Here is a 23,446-nt window from a genome sequence, read left to right as displayed (position 1 = left end):
CATCTGAGTATATGCAGTGACTTTGAAGACATAGCACTGTGATTTTATGTCCCAGTCTTTAGTCGTTACTTTTTTTTGCCTAATAAAACAGATAAACACCTTCTGACACTATCTACGTGCATTTCTTAAACATTAGCTGCTGAAAAGCTGTAGCCCACAGCATCTGCATTCCCTGTTGATAACAGAAGCTCACTTTTACTCAAATTGGAAAAAAAGGAAAATACTATAAAGAAAAAAACATACATTAATATAAATGGGAAAGGAAGATATTGCTTTATCTCTACAGCATATGGAAGACAACAACTTGAAACCCAGGCAAGAAATTAAATCCCCTGTTGTGGGAGTTGATGCAGTCTTCATGTGAGAAAGGAGGCTACAAAAACAAACAGCCTGTGTCACGCTGTGTGGTTGGGAACATATATACCACTCTTGGCAATATTAACAAAATAATTCTCCTAAATCCTTACATGAAAGCATAGAAGCCAAATACTTCCATTACGAGCATGAAGGAGGTGCATTTACCTGGCAGGCAACACCTTAGGGGTTTGAACAGTCTTTCTGAATGTTCATATGTCACCAGCTATCTGTAAGAGCAACTCTGCGTGAATCCTCACAAATATTTTACTCACTGGGTTACCCAGCCTTGTACAGAGTTAGTGTATTGAATTTGACTTGTCTGGCTCCCTGAAAGTGTAGGGTTTTCTTAGAAAGCTTCAGCATTTGGAAGATGAGTGTAACTGATGCTGTGACTTTAGTGAAATGGTCAGACTGAGAAAAATCTGTTAATTTTATGAAAATTAATAGACTGAAGGTAATCACAGAATATCTCAAGTTGGAAGGGACCCATAAGGATTAATCTAACTCCCTGTTCATTGCAGAACTACCTAAAGCTAAACTGTGAGTGTTATCCAGACACTCCTAGAACACTGACAGGTTTGGTGCCATGACCACTTCCCTAGGGAAGTTCCAGTGACTGACCACCCCCTCAGTAAAGAACCTTTTCCGAATGTCCAGTCAGAGCTTTCCCTGACTCAGCTTCATTCCATTTCCTTATGCCCAGTCACTGGTCCCCAGGGATGTCAATAAAAAGGTATCAAAATTATCTCCAGACTGTTGAGACAGATGGAGACATCTCTAAATGTCTTGTTGAGTTGTCATAAGTACCCAGGAAGATAAATTTTCAGAGTCAGTCAGTTTCCAGAGTCAGACTTAATTAAATTTATTTTTAATAATTTTTTAAATTTAATTAAATTTATTTCAGATCTTGTAACATCTGCTTTGACTGTTTTAAAGAAAAGTATTTTCTGATCTCTGTATTTACAGACCCATCAGAAGTACATTCAACAACTCATGCATCCCTGTTTCCAATTCTGTCCAGATCAGCATGGTTCCTATTACCACCAGCTCAGTGTAATTATTGTCTCAAGAGGTTTCCACTGTTACTGCACTGTCTTTCAGAAATTCTTTTTATACAACGAGGAGTGTTACTGTAGTTTCTTAAATCAAGTTATGATTGATAATGATATCGTTTGGTCTGCCTGCTGTCTTGAAGCCAAACTTGCCTTAAATCAGATTTACAGATTTTATCAACATTGGCATAATGCAAAGGAACAGGAAGACATTGGGTCTGATATCAACCATTACTTTGTATAATGCTGTGCATTCAGGACAGATATACCTAAATCACAGCCCAGCTAAGACCTAATTTTTCATGCTGCCATTTTTCCTGTTATGTCTGCAAAGGCCTGTCAGCTTCAATCCCTGCTAATTTTTATCCCTCAAAAGAGGTCAAAGCTACACTATTTTTTTTGGACTCTTTGAATCATTCATCACTTTCTCTAAAATTTTGAAAAGTCAGAAAAAAATATTTCACTATTTTTTTACATTACTAATTCAACTCTATTAGACATCAGCTTGCTTTCTAATCTTTAAGAACAAGATCATGGAATTCTCATTACCTAATCTGTGAATATAGATGTATATGAAGCCTTCTTAAACTATACAAGACAAGCTCTCCTACTTATTTTTATACATGCGGCAGAATGTAAAATGCATATTTAAGTAATTCAATCAATTTTTTTTCTGTTTCATTCCAAATTGTTTTATAATTTCATTGCATGTGAAATGAACACTTTACATAAATAGACAACCAAAAATGTATTTGTCTCTTCAGACCACTTGAAGAGAGTTTTGTTCTCTGCCATTTCCCTGGCAAATAGCAAGGAAGTTAGGAGACAACTGATTTCTTAGTAGGTATGATTCAGAAACAAATTGACTCAAAACTTTTCACTGTGTGTTATGTCTTGTATTAATTACAGATTATAAGGTGAGAAATCCTTGAGGTGGAGATCACTACAGGTAAAATTTAATTGGAAGAGAGTTATCTGTTGCCAAAGTGTAGTAATTATGCAATGGAGAAACCTAGGATGTTCCGCCAGGAATCTGCAATATAGATTAGGAAGTGCCAATGCCTTTGTTCTTTGAATGAAGTAATATAAGATGTCATCTGGAGCATTATTTGTTTTCCTGGTCTTCATGATCACTAATTCAAGCAAGGATATATTATTTATGACTGATACAGGCAGTGAAGAACTTTTTGTGGCATGAAGATACTGTTCTTCCTAATATAGGAAAGTGAATGCAGAGAAGAGATATGAATTCTGAATAAATATATGTGATTTCAGCATATGCCTTAAGAAGTAAGCTGAGTATTATGCATATATAAATATTAATGTTGTATTTAAATGTAAATTAAATAAATATCAGCAAAATGGTAGAAATATATGAAATGGTGACGGATGCTTAAATTTAATCATAGACAGTGAAAAGAAGCTATTACTTACTCAAGCAGATACCAGATCCATACCAGTGTTTCAGCAGGAAAAAATAAAATTTTGCTTTTAAGCTGGAGCACCAGACATTTGTAAGAGAAATTATGTAATAATTTTTGAAGTGTTAGAAGTAAGAAAAAGAATAGAACTCTGTGAACCAGAAGATCTTTCCGTTTTACAGTTCCTAACTATAAATACTGTTTTGAGAAGGTGTATGCTAGTGATTATTCCAAGCTACAGTGACTTTTCCTAATACTTCTATGTTTACTCTTCAATGAAGCAGAGCAGATGAACTTTAAGATGACAGCAGAGACAGGCACAAGTTATACAGGACTAGCATACTTACTGAAAGTGAGATCAGGTGATACTGGAATAAAGACTATTTAACTTTTTTTTTTAAACCTCTCCCCATTCTGTACTGTGTATATTTCAATTTATAATTTCTCAGAATAAATAAATAAATATGTGTTTCTTGCCTAATATTTTCTTGCCTTTGTAAACAGATTCTGTGTCTTTATTCGGCTAAGCCTTTATCCTTTAAATGATTTTCCATTTTGTTCAACCTCTTTCCAAATATTGACCATCAGAATTCTGTTTTAAGGGTTATTGACTACAAAATCTTGTGACCTAGTCTGTGCTTTGATTTCATGACAATATTATTATGCTGTGGTAATTCAATGTTAAGTACTGCATCTTGCCACTTGACTATGTAGTTCCTGAAAAATGAATCACAGTCTTTATTATATTGACAATACACCATTCCAGTCCAGTAGGCATTAAGTTAACTAATGTTGATAACAGAATGGTAAATAATACTCATGGTTACAGACCCATTCTGTAGCCCTTCCATATACAGTGCCATAAAAAACTGCTCATCATTTTAGTACATTTGAAATCAATGCATTTAAAAAAAACAAAACAAACTTATCCAAATATAATCTGCACTCAGCTTGAAAATATTGAGCTGAGTGTTCAAGTGTGAGCATAAGACAGAAAAGACACTTTACAAAGCCAACCTATTATTAAAACCAAGTAGCATACTTGAACAAGATAATAACTCTTTACATTTTCAATTATCAGTTTGTTAAGATAAAAGGTCTTCCTACTAGTAGACAAGGAAAGATAATTCTTTCCCATTCATACTGTCCTGAAGAACAGCCTTTCTTCCAGCCTTGTTGAGTCCAGTATTTTCAAAGATTTCCAGATCTAAATAAATTTCAGCTTGTTACTGTGCTTCAGTAACTTTTTTTGTGTTACTTTTCTTTCTATTTTAATTATTCTTTTTCACCGATTGCAAATTTAAGATGTCCACTTTGTCTTTCAGTATAGATGTCACAATCCATATCTTTAAATATACTAATGAGTACTTACAGAGAAATGAAGGGGGTTAATGCAGACCAACTTTAACTTCTATGTTGCAGCAGAGGCTCTTGGAACAGTCTCTGTGACTGATAATGTGAATCTTCATTCCTGTAAGAAGAGAAGCAATGAAGTTGTCATGGTTATTACATGCCAATTTAGGAAGCAGTACCCTTGGAATATCTTGACTTGCTGAAGCTTTAATGAGATCAAAATCCACTGTCTGAAGATCTTGATTTTACTCACAGCACTTCTCTTGAACTGACAGGCATGCAGAATCACACCATCTGCACTATGTTCAGAATGAAATCACATTACTTTCTGTGTAAGTCATTTTCTACAAATTCATCAGTTCAGCAATTTAACATATGTCTAACAACCATCTTCCTAGATGTAGTTGAGAGCAAACTATGACAATGATTATTTCAAGAATGATTTCCATTTTCTTTAGACGGATGTTTTTTTGTGGTTGCTGAATACTTGTAGCTATCAAAAAAAGTCTTGTCTCACCATTATTTCAGCAAACGTTTTGGATTTTTTTTTCTCTTCACATAAAAAAGAAAATGTATATTCAAAAGTACCTCTGTAAAGTGACAGGCTGAATCCATATTCTCCACATCAGGAAGCTGCAGTAAATTAAAAAGCTTGTGAGATTAGATGGTTAATTTGAAATACAGAAGCAGATGCAAATGCAAAGCTGCATTTTAGAGATTTTATAGGTTGATAATGTAGACACCATCATCAAGAAGGTGATCTCATGGGAGGAAGAATATATACTGATATACAAAGAACACATCAATTTGGTCAGTGTTTTATCTGAATAGTTTCCTATTCTGCTGCTAGTTCACATCAAGGATTAATAACTAGATAATTCACAGAAAAAAAATTAGTGTACAAAATTTCTAATTATATTCCTCTTGCTCATAAAATGATAGTGAGGAGCTATTTCCTTCTACTTTTTCTGCACATTTTAACAAACGTTGGCAGGAGTCATATTTACTTTTTTATCTAGGGTTTCCTAATTTTAAGTCATCTGATTGTATCAATGTTGATGACTACATAACAGAGTGACAATGGTTTTATAATGAGCCAGTGATAAACTTAAGAAAAAGTTATGAGTTACTTATCTTCCCCAGCAAGCATTTGACACTTGAACTGCAAAACCCAAGGTAAATAGGTCTGTCAGGTTTTTTTCTCTGTCAGTTGAGTAAAAATTGTATCTAGCACCATCTTTCTTTAAATGTTTTTTTCTTGAAAGGAATGTTCCACATAATGTGTGCATATATATATATACATATAAGAGTAGGTATTCATATATTTATACACACACACACACACACTCATACAATGTTTTACAAATTCTTCTCAATAATTCCTTTGTTCATCTACGTACCATTGAAGCCAAGAAAAGGTACAGTAGTTCCACAAAGCTATATCTAAAGAAGTGTTTGTTTATTGACTTTTTTTTTTAACTGAAAATTTTTAATTAGAGTAAATCAACCACATAGTGAGCAATGTTTCATGTTGGTTTTCCTCCTTCCTCAAGTCAGGTGAGCAATGCTTTCCCTTAATCTGGCTGCTGTGGCATAAACAAGAACTAACCCGTGGAAAATAATGCAATAAACATGTCAAAATAAAGTCACAATGTAATATTAGCAAGATTTTTCACTTAATGTTTTTTAGACATTTGCAGGGAAGATGCTTTAAACCTTAAAGGACAACACTGTTGTCACCCTTCTCCTTTCTATTCAGCCTACACGTTTGTCACAGAAATGAAGTCAACCATAAAAAGATTGTTTTTAAAAAATACGAATCTTGGAATTTTGTTGTTGTTGTTTTTGTTTGGTTTGGTTTTCATTTTTTTAAGATGGGAGATGGACTTCAAAGGGAGCACAGATTTACACATTCATTAGACTATTTTATTTTTATTTTTAAATTTAACCTGAAATTTGATTGACTCACTCACCCTTCCCTACTGTGTCTCAGATCCAGAAATGGTAATATAATTTATTCTTGATTGTGACAAACTGTGTCTCCAAGAGATAGGAATCATTTGAAATGAAATTTTCCCTTGAAATTTCCTCAAAATAAGAATTAATGTATTATTTATATGTTTCTTAATAAAAAAGTCCTCTAATTGTTCTTGGAGGGCATTAAAATTTTAAGCTTATTTGTAAGAAAAGCAGAGAACGTGCATGGCATCATTGTTTGTTATACACTTACAGAATAAAAAAAATAAAGACAAAAAAATCCTGTTTTGAAATTCAGGATCAGACAATAGAGTTGATTTAATGTCTACCAAGAGGCCTTTTATAGCTCCTGGGTGAGTAAGCTGTGTATCAGTTACACAGAACGATTGAAACATTAATTAATTTTGAAAAGGATGGTATTCCTTGAGTGGGAAATGTAACCACCACTTCCAACACTCCTGAAAGCTGAGTTGCACCAAGCCTTTAAAACACAGAGGGGTTTCTGCTCTTGTCTTATTATAGATCTCTCTTCCTCTGCATGTTACTTGTTGGCAATCAAAAATAATCTCATAAATAAATCCTTAAAAATTTCATGAACTGCTCAGAATTTTTTGTCAAATATGCCGCCTACCATTAAATCAGTAACAGTTAGATGGAATAGTCTTTTTACCTCTATGTCTCCTACCATTTCTTTTTTTATGAGGAGAATGATTCTTACAACAAAAACTTTCATGGAAAATTTTAAGGGAGAATACTCTCACACCATGAACTATGCAGTCTTATTATTCAAGTCAGTCCAGTCATGTTATTTCACCATCACATTATGCAGTGTTATTGAGCTTATAATTCTGTTCCCTAGTTTTTATGTTATTTTTTTGTTTTTTGTTGTGTTTTTTTTTTCTGGTGTGCAAAGTGAGACAACACTTTTGGAGTTGGAAGTTTGGGGTTTTTTTTTGGTAGTCATGTGGGAGTAATTCACAATGTTTCAGAAATCCCTATCTTTCTAAAAGTAAAGTAATGAACAACAAAGACAGTTCCACTGTATTTAAATAACATCATGAAATTAATAATTACTGGAACTTAAACAGTGTGCTCTCTAAGACATCAGCCATTCTTCCTTATTAAACCAACTTATCATCACAAGAATCTATAGTAATGTTTCTAAGCACATTGGTTAACATTTGCTTTTGGTAACTGAGAAAATGAATGCTGATTTCTTCTGACACATATTACATTACCTGAGGCTTACTGTAGAGAAACAAGATAAACCAGGTGTCTCGAGTTGCCGAAGAGTGGGTGTGAGTCCACCTGTGCCTGGTTAGGGCAGGCCCCTATTACCAGGGGACCAATAAAGGTGGGACACACACCCACAGAGGAAAGCTCAGCTCACTCTGGTGTGAGGTATGGAGAGGCCAGCAGCTTGTCGAGCCTCTGGAGCAAGAAAGGCTCTTCCCGCTACACTTCTACCCTGGCAGCGCTGTGTGGTGGCTGGAGTCCTGGAAGAGACCAGCAGCTCGTCGAGCTTCAGGAGCAAGAATGGCTCCCCCCGCTACAGCTTACTGCTATAGGGGATTATGCTTTGAGTACTGTTGAGCATCCTCTATTTTTTGTATGCAGTTGCACCAAATTCTTGTGAAGATATCTTGGAACATAGACCACAGCCATAGGACACAGTTCTTTCAATGTTCCTTGTAGCTAACCCTTAGTGCAAGGATTTCACACTACATAAAAGATGTTTTGCTTGCTACCTCTCTCAAGGAAGTTCTATACACATAAAAAAGAATATCTATGTCAAAGTGAGATTCCAGAAATGAGGGGAAAGAGAAAAAGGATGAACTCAAGTAGAATAATTTAGACAGATTGTTTTATCACCCATTAAGGCTGTGCTATAAATGTTGATTGCTTATTTTAAATACTCTGAGGTGAGAGCAATCTTTTACTTAGTCCAAAATAATTTCTCAAAACATTATTTAAATCTATATTTACATCTTAAATGCTACTATTACTTCACTAATATATCCCCAGTTGGCAGAAAAAAAGCAGCAATAGAAAGAAAAAAAAAAAGACATTCTAAAGCAATACAGGCCCAAAGGCAGTTAAATGACAATCTTATATATTCAGTATCATCACACTATTTCCATAGGATTTCTATGAAAAATATATCTTATAGATGTGTTCTTTATTCTGTGGCTGATGGCCTCATGCTTTCCTTTCTCTAGGAACTGGTCTGACCATGAAATATCCTTTATCCCTTCTCTGATCTGTCAAAGACAATAATCAGTATTCCATGGAAGAGAGAAGATAACTTGGAGCACTGTCACCCTCGTTTTCTGCACCATGGACGTGGTATTACTGATGTCACAGAGACTAAGTTATCAATGTCTCCTTCCCCTACCACTTCAGATGTCTATATGAGAAAAGTCTTCAGTGAGCTAAAGAAAAAGGAGAAATAACCATTAATGTAATTTTAATAAACTGATACCCTTCTAGTAATGACCTTAATAATGTTTCTCCTAGAGAACTAGCTTAAATCTTTCTCTACCACTATCACATAGAATGTCTCTAGTGTAGGAGGTATGTTGGATATTAAGAACATAATTTTTCATCTTGCTATTGTTCTGAGTGCTTAGCCTCACTCAGTGAGATGTGGTGAAATATGCTGGATATAGTAAATAAAATTCTCATTAATTCACCATAGCTCACCTTCCTTCAAACTGGTGTCTATACCAGTCAGATTGCTCACTGCCCAATTGTAACAAACATAGCACAACTTCACTGAAAGTCAAGGAGAGTTGCCAGAATTAATATCTAAGGGAAAGAAAAAGAAGAGGCCTGTTACCAATTTAACATGAATAAATGTGGGAAGCTACAATTTAAAATATGTCTACATGGTGTGATCTACAAATAATAATTTTTTAAAAATAATAAAATGATCAATTCACAAATAAAAATATATTTCTGTCCTGCAGATTTGCATCAGTCTTGCTCAGCTGACAATCAGAAATCACATGGGACACAAGTGCCTCTTTCACATCTATTTCTTTTATTTACAGCAGTTTTCACTCACTCCTTTACTTGGATTTAAATATTCAATCCTGGCCAAGTCAAATTTTCCTGTCTCTGTTCTGACAAACAGACAGATATGATGGATTACATTTAAGATTTTTGGCCTCTTGCTATGTGGTAACGTGACACTATCTGCACAATATCCTATTATAAGCAACAATTTCACTTTTGTTGTCACAGTCAACATTTATCTACCTATTTCAGCCTTCAGTTCAGAAACAGCCTAAACGTTGTGTGAAATGAAAAAGTCATGGAGTGAAACTCTGAATTTTCCACTTCATGACAAAATTCCAAACTGAAATGTATTTGGTTAGGATGTAAAACTGGTATTTAGAAATTGCTGAGACACAGAAATAGGAAAAAGGATTACTTTGATTCAGAATGCAAGTACGCAAAGGTGGTTATTGTGGTTAAGATCAAAGTACTTCTAGTCAAGTCTTATTATTTCAACAGTGTTAATTATTATCTAAGGAATAATAAGCATATGTATGATATTTACCCCTCAAATTTTCCAGACTACAAATATTGTCTGCTCTGGAGATTTTCTAAGCATGACATCTCATGCTCTGACAAATACTGTTTCCAGTATTCCTGCAGACTCTTGTAAAAATTCTGGCAACCATATCTTTGTAAGTCATTAGACTTCTTTGCTTTACTTTTATAGCCCTTAATTTCTGTATCAAAATACACTGCTCTGAGCTGATTCCTCTTCTTACTTTCCAACCCCTCATGCCCTGTCATAACACTTCCTGAATTTACTTACTCTACATGCATTTAATTGAATATGTACCTAGTAAAGAACTACACATTTCTACATTAAGCCACTGACAGAAATAAGGAAAACCAAGAAACTTCTGTTTACTAGATGAAAGGTTACATTCATAGGAATATTGCAAAATAAATATTTCATCATTTTGCTACATCTACTTACTACAAGGTCTGCCAGATCGCCTCAGGGAGGACACTCTCTTTCCTACGAAAGTCACATGTCGGAGGATGCATACGCTTGAGAGCAGAAGACCTGCATATTTGCAGAAATTACATAAAATAGATTTGTTACCTTTGTTGGTTTAAAATGTACTAGAGCATATGGTTTCATTGATGTTACTGCCAATTCAAACTGCAGCCATTTAAAGAAAGAAAAGACAACAGTAAATCCAGTTGTTGCAATCACTGTTTTGGCCAAACGGGGACTTTCATGAGTAGGGTCATGGTGAAATGTATAACTTGCTGCAGTTTGATCCAGAGACTATAAAAGATGTATTAAAAAAAAACAAAACAAAGCCAAACCCAAAAACATCTAAAGGGACCACAGAGTTACATACAGCAATTTTAAGGGTCAGAATTCCTATTAGCTTGGTCTTAGGGAAAACCAAATGAGAAACCACCATTATCAGTCTCCTATCTTAGAAGTGATTTGTACTTCTCTTGTTACAAATTGTACCACAATGGACACAATAGCCTACATATATCACTGTCATTTTCAAGTTGTATTAACACACATTTTTACTCTCTAAAGTTACTGGCTAATACATATTTGGAAATGTATATGATCAAATATTCCATAGAAGAAAGTTGTGCCTGATTTCTCATGTGAAAAATCTCCTACCAAAAATTAATTTTGCCAAACTCTGTAGCAAGAGTTAAGGCTTGTAGCAGAAGTTCTTTACCATCCCAGTATTGGTGTTCACTGTTAGAGCTGTGACTGTCTGGGTTTATTATTAATATTTTCAAAACAGACTTTTTCCAATCTTTGTAATGTTTTGCAGGGTTTATAATTGACAAGGAAAAAAACTATAATAAAATATATATATGCTTCCCAAAACATCTACCTGGAATTTTATTTATTTTTTGGCTATAGAAAGGAAACTAAAATTTATTTTCCATTATATGCAGATGAATGAACATGTATCCAAGCCCACACATGAGAGAATAGTACAAGTGATACAGTCAGCATATTTTGATAAGATAGTATACCCTGTGGCAAAAATAATCATGTTCCTACATCTTTTACCATGTGATAATGATGACTACTAGTATTTTTATCTACAGACCTTTCAATATGCAACAAGTTATCCAATGCTATGCCAGTTTTATAAGTAAATTGTAGTGACCTTGTTCCGCACCTTTTCAATTTTTTTTTATTTTATTTTTTAAAAAAAGCAAAAAGTTCAGTCCTGAAGGACTCTCAAAGTTGGAATATTTCAGGAAAGAAACAAGTTAGGTTATACAAAACTCTTGATAGAATCAGAGAATAGCCCACTGTAGAATACTCCTTGAAAGATCATTTGTGGAAATGGGAGCCTGGATGAGATTGTCTAGAATCTTGTCCAATTTCATCTTGAAAATCTGCAGCAATGGGGGCTCTACTACATCCCTAGAAAGGTTCTTCCAGTGAATGATTGTTCTTATTGTAAAATATTTTTTTATTATGTTGACAGGAAACCTTTCCCAATGTAACATGTAGTCATTTTCTTTGTCTTCTCTACAAGGCTTCTTATAAAGAGAGAATCTCTTCTTTGTAGCCACCCTTTAATTACTGGAATACTGTGCTGAACGTTACCACAAGTCTTCTGTTTTCCAGTGAGAAAAGATCTAACTCCTTCAGTCTTTCCTCATAGGGCAGGTTGTCCAGTGCTTTGATCATCCTTGTGGGCCTCTTTTGGACCCCTGTCCAGACTGTCTGGGTTTTTATTGAATTGTGAGGACTACAGCTGGACACAATATACCAGGTGCAGCCTGACAAGTGCTGGGTGGAAAGATCCCATCTTTACCTCTGTTAGTAAGGCCTCTGCAAAAGTCTGGGATCTGATTTGTTGATTTATCCCATCTATATTAGCCTCAAAAAACCCACAGCCCCCCCCCAACCAACTAATTATTTTCTTTTCTTTATCTAATATTGGAAATCAAATATAGAGTTATATGGTTTAGTAGATCTACAGTTCTTAGTCTTCTAACTTTTATCCTTTTGATTAGTTTAAGAAATTCAGATTTTTATAGATAAGAGCTCTATAGTTATGTTAAAAATTTTAGGAAGCTCTTCTGCACCATTATTATTCTTTTAATATTAAACCTGGATGGAACAGCTGGAACTAATTGTGATTTTATAGAAGCTAAAATGTTTCCTGAGAAGAATATTGGTTTCAGTGCATTTTTCAAAAGAAAATTTTCTGCAGTCCAGGACTCTCTGGTCACCTCTAGTGAGAAAGAGAGAGAAAAAGAGATGAATTAAAAATGTCAAGTATTATATTGAAAAAAAAAAAAATCAATATTTGACAAAGTTCTACTCATGAAAGAACATTTGCGTCAATTCCAGTGTGGAATAGAAACAAACTTCAAGTTTTTGTTAAGTTCTTTTTCTGTAAAGTGTTTGTAATGATTCTTACAGGGGCCCATTACAACTGAATATTGTATCAGTTTATGGTTCAGTCATATCAGTCTCTTGGGCTCTAGGTTGTCTCCTGACACTGAACTGTCAGGAGACAGCTTTGATACCTGTAGCAAGTAACTAGAAAATAACAGAAAGTGAATAAAGTATATAAATGATTAAATTCATATCACATGCTCTTAATATACTGTCTGTTAACAAGAAAAAAAAGTATAGTAATCCTCAGTCAATGTTCCATTCTTGGTTTCACTTCCAGCTATGTTGCACAAATCTGGAAAAACTTCACAGGTCAATATTTATGTTGCTTGTTATCTAGAAAAGTTGTATAATCAAACTTCTGAGAAAATATTTGGATGAATATATTCTGTTTAACCTTATAGTAGATGCTTTTGATGACAACATTCACACGGTCCATGTAACAAGGTCCTTGCTAAGCCACTCTATAATTATTTTCATAGATGGGTGTGGAAACTGGGTAGGTCTCTGTTGACATGAAGAAGGCAAATGTTTCACCCAACTTCAAGAAAGGCAAACTGGCCGATCTGGGAAACCAGAGGCAGGTCAGTTTTATTTCAGTCCCTGGAAAAACTATGGATTTCCCAGCAGTAAATTACTTCTGATGAACCTCATTAACTTCTGTGATAAATGGACTTGAACTGTGATTGAAAGCAGAGCAGGGGATGTCTTTTACATCAACTTTTTAAGTCTTTCAACATAGGCTCCTTCAGTATTCTCGTATCCAAGTTAGTATGGTCCACACAGCACCTACACTGATGGAACAGATGGGTTGCATGACCCATCATTTATATAATTGGATTCAGAGGGTGTTTTTTAGTGAGTTCTACTTTACCAAGGAAACAGTAGCATAAGCAGCAATGCAGGGGTCTATCCTGGGGGACCAGTCTTGTTTTATATTTTTTGTTTTAATTCATGAGGTGATAGAGTGTACTCTCATCAAATTTGCACATGACACAAAACTGGGATAACCAGCCAATACTCTCGAGGGTAGAGCAGAGGTTTTTAGGCAGGCTGGAAGAATGGGCCATGAGGAATCTCATGGAATTCAAGGACAAATTAAAAATATGGCAACTGGAGAGAAAAAGCTCTTTGCAATGACACAAATAGAGCATGGAAGGCTGGGGAACAGTTCTGCAGCAAAATTTCTGGCTCTGGCAGGCAGCAAGCAGATCATGAGTGAGAACTGCTCTGGCAGCAAGGAGAGTCAGTAGCCTCCTGGGCTCTATTAACAGGAGCAGAACCAGCACACAGAGGGATAGCATGAACTCTTTTATAGCATAAAGCTAACTTTGCCTGGGAAATGGCACTAATGGGACTAAAGAAAGAAATTTTTCATGGGAAATTCTTTATTCCTAGAGGGAAACAGGATCTTGAGTGAGGCTTGTGGTATCACTGCACAAACCCACCACCACTAACCCATTGGGAGTATGTCAGAGACCTCCTCCAGCATGGGAACTTCATTAGGATCTGCAAGGACTCAGGCACTGGCACAGATGGCATGCCCAGTCCTGCAGCCAGGAGGATGGAAGGAAGGATTCTTCTGTACATACTACTCTTCAGGAACATTCTTTGAACAAAAAATTGTTTTGATGTGAGTGTGGAAAGTAAGGATTAAGACTAGCCCTAAGCAAAATGCATACTGCCAATGTAGCTCGACAATTTGTAAGACAATTAGAAATTAATGAAAACCAAAAACAGAACAAAAACTTGTTATATCAGAAATACGCTTCAACAAATTAAAGAGTAGCTTCAAAGGACTGCTGAGAAGTTTATGTAGAATGATTATGAAGTATGCAAAAATCGAAAGTTTGCTGCTTCTGTCTCTTTTCTGTGAATATGCTTGTTTCATTATTAACTTTTTTATCCCTACAGCACATTTCACTGCCAAGGTGTCATTGCATAAAGAATTTTAGACTTATTTGCATAATGTTAATAGCACAAAGGCAAGTTTGCTTAACTACCCATACAGGAACACGATTGCTTTAGCCCTAGAAGAAATGGATCCACTTGCTAAAAAAAAAAAAAAAAAAAGTCATGCTAGACTGTCAGCCAGAAACTGATTTTACTGCTAATGCAAAGGCTTTTATTATCTCACCTAAGCAGATATGTGTCATTGACTCAAAAGGAAACATCTCAAAAGTCCTCTACCTTACAGTGCTCATATTGTGCACTGGAATGAGGGATACTTGTTGAAATAATATAACAGGACTTAAGACCACAGACCTCCAAATAGCATTTCAAACTCTTGGTAATTAAGATTAAGACAGAGGAAGAATAGTATTCTTGCATATTCTTGTTGCTAATAGTGGGAATTTGAGGCCTAGAGTAAAGGAATTAAGGTTTTCTATATGATATTGTACATATGTATATGTTATGTTATCTCATATAGACTTCACTCTGGATCTTTTCTGTTGCGGAGAATTTTAATCTTTTAAAGTTGTATAGATTTGGTTTCCTTTAATCAAACAAAGAACCAACCAAACAAAATAGTTCATCGAAGATATGAAACAGTTCTATTTCCTAAAAGAAACACATGAAGTTTTCTGGATAATTTTTTATGTTAGTGATGTAAAATATGCTCTAAGATAGAGGGAAATTTAAACAGACTAGGAACTTCCTCACCTATAAAAGAGAAAATATTTATTGGAAACCTGCTACATAGTTTTGTAGAAGAGCTGGGAATGAGAATAGTAAAGGCCAGATAAAAATGTAAGAAATATCATAGAATCATAGAATAATTTGGATTGGAAGGGACTTCTAAAGGTCATCCAGTCCAAGCCCTGAATATCCTTTATGATACGATACACTTGGCTTGAAACATGTTTTTATATTATTTAGCCTCAAAACAGAGGTAAGAAGTGCTCATTGAGAAAAGGGATTAAAATGGATTATTACACGTTAAATGTTGTGCATTACAGGATAGAAATCTATTGCTTTAGGCATTGGAACCTGAGGAAAGATTTTCTTCTTGAAAATTAGTGTCTTGTAGTTTGTTGGGTATCATGCTAAATGCTTTATTATATATTTTTATTTGATTTTGTAAAGTTATGGAAAAGGAAATACCTGAGTTAATATCAGAAGATTCTTCTTGACAAGACGTACATGCTGTTGCAAGGTAACAGGATGCTTTTAAATATTTCCATTTAAATAGGATAAAGTTTGGTAACAAATTGGCTGGTTTAAAGTTCAGATATTTTGCAGCTAGAGCCTGAAGACTTCTGGTCATGATTTAGTTGAATTTCTTGAGTGTGGGCTGTAGATCTCTGTCTGGGGTTACTGGAAATGAAACACCTGTTTATTCAATAAAACAGTTGCAAGGAGAAAAAAAACGTGAATGCAGCTCTAATAACCATGTTCAGTATGATATAATACCCAAATAAAACAACCAGAATCAACCATATGGTGGTTTTCTGGACATCTATAAGTAACAGATGATAATTGCTATTTGGCATTGCAAAATTATTGAAGTGATCTTCAGAGTTAACTACTGTGTGGGAATGAGGTCAAGAACAAAATGGGCCAGTGATAGAGTAGAAAGTAAAAATCAGATTAGCAAAAGAGATTATCTAGGAGTCCTTTTCTTTGTATATGAATAACATAATGAGGAGGCAATGTGTCATTGGCAGTAGCATATTTATCTTTCCCTGACACAGTTTTAACTTTATATCTTGTGCCATCAATGCCAGAAAGTCTGAAAGGCAACAGATTTACTGTTAACTATAACTAAGTGGTATTAAGGAAATGGGGACATAAATGTTTGGGATTGGTTAGAAATTTCCAGGTATCTATCAACATTGCAAGTGTCTGATATTGTGGTTCATATTTTGAATGTTTTTTTCTTTGTAAGTGCATACCTATTAATTATGGACCATTAATAAACAAATATAACTCTTCAGTCCCTTAAAGGTGTGAACTGAATTTTTTTTTTTTCTCTGCAAGAACTAACCTCTACAGCCCAGAGCCACCAGTGAGTGCAGTGAAATACTGAATCCCCTGGTTGCCTCTATGTGGAAGAGTGTTCAAAACACTTGCATATTCAGGAAAAATGTTTAGATTAAAGTTTTTTAACAAAACAATGATTTTTGCTTGGCTTTAAAATGAAAAGTAGGCACACTTTTGTAGGATAATACTATAGACTCTGAGTCCTAAATTATTTTGAGCATACAATCCTATCTCTATATGACAGGATTTACTTTCTGCCAATATCCAGCTCTAGTTTCTCACACATAAATTGGGATTTTTTACTTCAGTTTTGAGGCGTATTCTTCTTTACATGGAAATTAAAATGTTGACACTTCATGCATTCATCTGTCTTGCCCTGTGGAGAAAAAAGTTTCAATGGTTAGATCACATTCTTTTTCTACTGCTACAGGTCTTGTATATTCCCCGAGTTAGCAGAGGAAATTGTTTTATCACAGAACTAGAACATCTTTAAAAATGAAACATTTTTCCTCCTTACTTCATTGTGGCATCTTGTTCATTCCTATTTTTCTTCTGTATACACTTTATTTGTATTCCATTTCCAACAAACTTTGTAAAAACTTTTGTTAAATATTTGTGCTGCCTAACAAGAAAGGAATGAGCAAGATCTGCCTCAAGAAATTACAGTTTAGTTGTTGATAGAAGCAATGTAACTAAGCCATTAAAAAAAAAAAAAAACAAAAAACCCCACAACACTGAGTTGAAAAGTAATACTACCAACTTATGATAACTTATGATTTTTCATATCCTTAGAAAAAAAGGAATTCTGAATTAGCTTTTAGTCAATTGAAATCAGCTAAATATCATCTACACAGAGAAAAAGACAAATGTCTAAGTTAAGCTCAATTAAAAATAGAGGTATCGTATTAATATTTTCATTTTAGAGCCTAACTGCTACATTAATGGTGTTCCAAGTCTTTGCCAGGCACTTAAAGTATGTACTTGAATTACACTTATTTTTTATATATTTTGAGATTCAAAGTATTCTCCTTCAGGTTAAATTTCTGAAAAACTACTACCCACAAAAGTTCATGTTTTTTTATTTTTACAAGTGTTTCTAGAAAACAATTGAATTATATAAAGAAATTGGATTACAACAGTCAATAGGTCCTCTCTAAGTCTGAATCTCCAAGTGCAAAGAGATCAGTAGTAAGGAAAGCATGTATTGTTTGAGTTGTATTATGAAACTCACAGTTTCTAAGAATTAATCAGCTTGTGCTCATGCATCTTTCCAGACTAAATGCAAAGTGCCTTGAAGAAGAGAAGTTAATATAATGCACAAAGCTGAAAATCTGTTTTCATATCTATGCAATACAAAACTTGTATTCTAATATTTGCTTCACAAAGACTGATACAATAGAGAGCCCAATGAAGAGCTTATTGATTTGTTCATTGGGAGTAATTCAATAAACAGACTTTCACTACTTCTCGACTAATTGTTATGTTTAACTGGTTCATAAGCTGTGTTTTATAAAAGTTTTTAGCATTGTTTGTGTCCGCTGTTGACATATCCATCCTAAGACAACAGCATTTCACCTGCAAGACTGATAAGCTTTCACCTGCAGTTTGAAAAGTGTCATTATTGGCAGACTTATTTCATACAAATGCTCTGATTTTAATTCTGAATCAAAATTAATACTTTTTCAAGCATGAGAAATATACAAATGATTTTATGATTCTCATAAAAGCTCTGAGTAACATTATGGTAATAAACAGAGCATCACCGCCCAGCCTGGGTAAGGTAGTCTGTTTTGTTGGGTTTTTTCCCTTTGTTTTCTTATATAAATTATCTACAATTGCCAAATAAAACATACAAAAAAAATGTATCCAGTGGGTGATGAAGAACCCGAGCTCTGTTTGAGGCGCATCAATTTTACTTTTTTGTTGTTGTTGTTTTATAGTACACATTGTAAGGAAAAATAATGTAAATTATACAGTAGTGTTGTATAGTACACAATATAAAAAAGAAAATGCAAGAAACAAGAAAGTAAGGATATGATCTCAGAATCTGTTCCTTTATGTGAGAGTGAGTATTTTCAGAGAATCATCACTTTCTGACAGGAAAATAATTCTCTCTGACCTGCTCTTGGGGTCATCATTACCCCAGTCATGTCCATCATGCTCACAGTCTTCCTCTGAGCATTTCTTACCCATCTTCTCTTCATCCTGAGTATTCCCTATTGTCAGAGTCAATGCTTCGTACCTTCTGAATGATGGCTGCTTGTCAGAGCATCACTGCTGAAAAACCTTCCCTGTGATCAGTTGTGTGCCTCTATATACACTTCTCTGTGTTGTTAGAATCTGACTGCTCGAATACTTTCTCTATATTTTGCCCAAGTACAACTTTCTACTTCATATTACAGTGATAGTGCATAGTGACTTATAGCAGAAGGATTTTCCAGCTTTTACTTTTCAGTGTTCTTAATGCTTAGTTATAGCTTGTCTGCACCTAGATCATTTTTTCACAGATTAAATGAAGCCAGTAAACAAAAGGGCTGTCTGAGCACCAATTTCTAAGAGAAAATATATTTATTTACGCACAACTCTGCTGCCATTTAAACACACCAATTTATAGCACTTCAAGTTTTCTAATGAATTACAAGATTAAAAAGATTTCAAGATTAACCCCCACAAGCTTTGGCGTTCACTACCAGGGCAATTTCCTGAAGTCCTTGGTTAGGATATATAACACTTACTTAGATGTTCACTTACTTACCAGGTTATCAAAATCATCACACATAGTTCTCTGCTATTCTCAGTGTTTTCTGAAAATATTTTACCTTTTTATCCTACAAAGTGATCTTCTTTCTGGTAGAATTCAGGTGAAGTATCATTCTGATTTATTGGTGCATCTCCTGAATTAAATGCTTACTTATGTCATCAAGAAAATGAGCTTATGATAAACTGAGGTGCTTGTGACATGGATGATTGTGCTAATGATCAATATCTCAGTCTTGCAAAATTTGCAGCTCCTACAAAGACAGTTGTGCATGCCAATTATAACCTATTAAGGTGTCATTCCAGGCTGGTTTATTGCAAATACATAAATATTAGCCATTTCAGACATTTTAGTGTAAAAGAAGAAATACATTAATTTCTAAAAATGAGATACAGACTCATAGGTGGAATAACATACATGCAAGTAAGTGTTACAACAAAACAAACCAAAAAAACTACATATCTTTATTGATGGTTAAGGAGCAATTTTTATGAAAGTCATGAGATTTAGGGTATATAGTTAACAAGAATACACACACATAGGATATGTCAAATTTGCAGACAGAGACATAAATATGAGCTTTTAAAGTGAGGATTTCTTTCCCTTTCATAGGTCCAATTAGCATGCTTTAGTTCTTTGGGAAAAGGTCATGTTCTGATGAAAAAAACTTATTGGACTGTTGTGACTTACAGAAAGTCATGTTGTGGCACAGTTTTTCTTCTTTTACGGTGGACAGAAAATAACACTGTTCAAGTACAGTTGAATAGAACTGACTACATTAATAACAATGCAGCATATTATACAAAAATTTTCATTTATTTTCCTTTTAAAATAATACGACCATAATCAGCAGAGACTGCATATCAGTTTGTACAGAACTAATATTTTTTGTTTTAAGAAATAAAAATTTATATTTTAAGACTAAAAAAAATTTTATTCAAACAGAGAGGGAATAGAAAAAATTAGATGATGACAGAATTTTTAGGAAAAAAAAGGCATCCCTTTAAATTACATCTTTTTAAATTTAGGATAAATTTTTATAGTATAAAATCAATCTGTTCATCTATCTAGCCTACCAGCTGGCCAGATATTTTAATTATTATTCTTATTCAATATATTTTCTTTTACTACTTCAATGCAGTTATTGTCCTGGCAAGTCACTAATCTGCCTGTTAGCTGACATAGTACTCACAGTTATGAGTAACAAAATAACAACATAACAAAACAGTTATGAATTGACTGGTTGTATTTGCAGTACTGAGATTTTTAACTGTTAGCTGCTAATAGGAGACAGAGCCGGGATAAAAGAAAAAAAGTCAAAATAAACCAAAACAAAACAGAAAAGCAAACTAAATAAAAAAAAAAAACCAAAAAAAATCAACAAACATATACATAGTGCAGGCTAAAACATAATGCTTTGATTTTGGAGAACAGAGACTGTCTATAAACAATGGTTGACTAATTGGGTTTTACCATATTGTATTCTTATCTCCAAGCTATTTTGCAGATTGATTTTACAATTTTATAGAGTGCCTTTATGGTTAGTATGCATTATCCCTGTTAGGCAAACATTTTCAGCTACGTGTGTTACATACAGGTATGGTATATTTGTCAATAGTGACTTTCAGAAGTCCTTTGAAAGGTCATTTCTGGAAGCTGAGTTTTGATGTGTTTCAGAGATCTCCAAACTCACTCAGAGGGGTAATTTGATCAGAATTTTTCCCTTTACCCTATCCTAAGGCGAAGTTGTATTTCTGAGACTGCTTTTATTGATTTTATTTTCAAGCATCTTAGGATACTTGCATATCTAAAGTGCTGTCTAAATAATTACTGTTGACTACTGAAGAATTAACACTGTGGGGCCACGTACAGCCTGACACCATGGGGTCTTTGAGAACCAGCACTTTATTTATGAGACATCTCTATTTTTCTGCTGTCATTATCTGTCTACACGTACAGACAGATTTTATGATTGGTTATTATGAGCTGTTCACATGTCCTAAGTCCCAAGTAGAAAGGCTACCATTATTTGTCCATGCACCAAAAGCTTCAAGTGGATAGGTTAAAAGTTTTTGCTGATTCTCTAACTTACTTATAATGTATCAAACCACTTTTGCTTTTCTGCTCTGGTAGCTATAGCTCAAGGTTGAAGACAGTGCTCGAGGTCAAACTTCATGCCTACCTTACACTAGATACGAGTGCAGCCCATTTTTACTACTTTCTTCCTCTGTTCTCTTGGGTTTTTTTGTTTTGGCATGGGTTCTTTTGTTTGTTTTTTGGGTTTTGTGTGTGTGTATGTGTGTCAGTAATTCCTCAGATTCCTACTTCTGGCTAAATGGCAAATACTTGCTTCAACTTTTCTGTGTCAGATATGTAGAGAAAAATGCATAAGACTGAGGATTACAGAGCAGGCATAAATTTGGTTGCCCTGGGGTGAACTGAGAAAAGTAATCGGTCAGAGATTGAAACAGAACCTGCAGCACAGACTTACATGTTTTCATGCTCATTGCTCTTTCTCTTATCTTTTTTCTATTTCCATTTCTTTTTCCTCATTTATCTATTGGCAGTTTTACTGTGTAGAATACCAATAAAACAGTATTAAATGAAATTTCAGAAGTCTTTGGAAGTGATGCATTGACACCTGGGTTACTCAACTACAAGTACTGACCACAAAATGTAGAGACTGAGAGCTAAAACTAGAAAGCACAGCTGTTAAACTTCACTCCTGTCAAATATATAACTTTTCTCACTATCCTGTACTTCACTGGTATCAGTCAACCAAGTAATTCAAGTTTACGTGTGTATTCAGTATCAATTTAAAGAACAATTCATAAAGATACACTCCCTCATCTAAATGCTTTCTTCACATACTCTCATTTTTTTCCAAAACACCAAGACTTTAAGAAAGATTTTACACAAATGTGCTGCCTTTTTGCCCGTAAACATTACATTCTCAGACACGACAGACATGATCCTTGTAGTTCAAAATTTGCTTATTTTTTTGGGTAACCAATGGTAGGAAATAATTCTGAGGCTCATTTTTTTCTGTTGACCAGCAAAGGATTATGAGAATGTCTCCATGATATTTGCTAAATGTAATGTGAAGTTTTCAAATTAGTTAAAAGTAATATATACAGAATAAATCAGTTCGATGGCAAAAGATGCCAGGGAAGGGAGTGAAACTGCAGTATTAAATTGCTATATCAAGGCATAAAAATATTAAGTAGATAAATCTTAAATATGTAAGAGCAGGAAAATTCTGTTTTCACAAAAGTACACATAGATTCAAATACATATAGACTGGGTACCCTATACACTCGAGTATTTTTTCACTTTACATTAGTGGGCCAGAAAGCCCTACTTAGAAGAAATAGCTTCTCAGAATCATTCCTCATGTGATCCAGCTCTCTAAATATTCCCCCTTGTTCAAGTAAATATTTTGCAGTCACTATGCTTACAAAAGCATCTTCCATTAATGTGAAGTCCCATCATGCTTTTCCAGCCAAGGAACTAGAATAATTTATTTTGGTACTAGTCATCTATCTGGGATTATATTTGGTTTAATAATGGTTCTTTTCTAGTAATCAAATTTGAAAAAAATGTGGAGGCATATTGGCTACCCATCCTTCCAGAAACGTCCTCTGAATCTCACTTACTATTTATATATGCTTTTTCAGTTCCATGTCATACTGTGTATGTGCTCATTTCAGTTTTGAAAAATGTAGGAATATCCTAATGGCAATCTGCATAAAATGTTGGCATTCAGTATCAGAACTGAGCTGGAAAAGATAGGATTTCCTCCTCAGTAATTTCTGTTTTCCTTCACATTTCTTTAATAGGTTTCAAATTTGAGTAGTGAAGCAATAGAAGCAATTTTATCAATAGTCAATTTGCCATGCCCATCTTTCTAGATATATGTCATAGCATTCTTCTATGCAGTGTATAGTACTATTTCCGCATACAATACTCTCATTCTTTTTTCCTAGTCACTCCAGGGCAGAACATAGCAGCCTAACAGTATTTTCTCCCATATGCTTTTCCTTCACATTTTTCACATAATGTCTTAAACCTGGCAGCATACTTGTGAAAGGGCTTTGTCCTGTTTTGTATTGCC

This window comes from Calypte anna, chromosome 1 (genome assembly GCF_003957555.1).
Source record: "Calypte anna isolate BGI_N300 chromosome 1, bCalAnn1_v1.p, whole genome shotgun sequence".
Classification (NCBI taxonomy): domain Eukaryota; kingdom Metazoa; phylum Chordata; class Aves; order Apodiformes; family Trochilidae; genus Calypte; species Calypte anna.
The sequence above is the reverse complement of the archived record's forward strand: the minus strand, read 5'-3'. Positions refer to the sequence as shown.